A 950-nucleotide genomic window follows, 5' to 3' on the forward strand; every position below is an offset into this window, starting at 1 on the left:
GCGCCTCTCAACACTTGTGCCAATGCAGCCCTGCAGTGCAGACTTATTTTATACTGCTGGGATAGTCACTTTCACTTTCACGGTCAGGTGGTTTCTCGGAAACAAGCATTGAGTTTACAGTAAATTGCATCAAAAAACTTGTTAGAATCCACATCGGAGAGCTTAGTACACAAAGTAGTTTCTCTGCTGTGTTGCAGCATTAAGGTGGTTTCTTAGAAAGTCAGTGTTGTGGCCATGAGAATCACACAATGTTTAATTTATTTGTTCCTTTAGTGTGAAGTAGTTCTTTCCAATTACCCATTGAACTGTTTGTCTATTTTAAGTTAAAAGTATTTTGTATATTTGTGTGTGCAGGGTGGTAATCCTGTAACCTATGAATACAGCAAAGCTCAATCTTGTTTAAAAGATGGAAATGGTGGTGAAATTATGCAAGTGGGAATAAATGAAAACTACTTTCTTACCTTGGTAAGGTAGAAAACAAGCTACAACGTACATTTCATCAGAACAAGCTGATGTTTCAATACTATGCAGTGTAGCCTCTCCAGAATCACTTCGCAAATTTAATTGTCTTGTGTAGATTATACTACAACTCTTAGTTTGGAGAAATTTGCTTCTCCATAATTTGGGGGGATTTTAATTCTGTTGAATTTTCAGATCATTATTAAAGGGAAATTTCAGTTTATTTCAACCTGTCTCCTATCGTCCTAAATTTGTTTCAAGTGACTAGTGACATAAAAATAATATTTAGCATGTTAGCCTTTAGCCTAGATACAGCTGGGGTGCATAGTAGCATCAGACCTGTTAAAACGTAAGTGAACGGGCATCCCTTCAAGTGCAAAGTTAGTCCACTAAACAAGCTTTTTTTTCCATAAAGACCGCCTCATATCGTTAGGATAAATGTCAGAGAACATATAGAAAACGACATGTAAACGTGTTGTCTTACCTTACCG

Source organism: Epinephelus moara, chromosome 17 (assembly GCF_006386435.1).
Source record: "Epinephelus moara isolate mb chromosome 17, YSFRI_EMoa_1.0, whole genome shotgun sequence".
NCBI lineage: Eukaryota > Metazoa > Chordata > Actinopteri > Perciformes > Serranidae > Epinephelus > Epinephelus moara.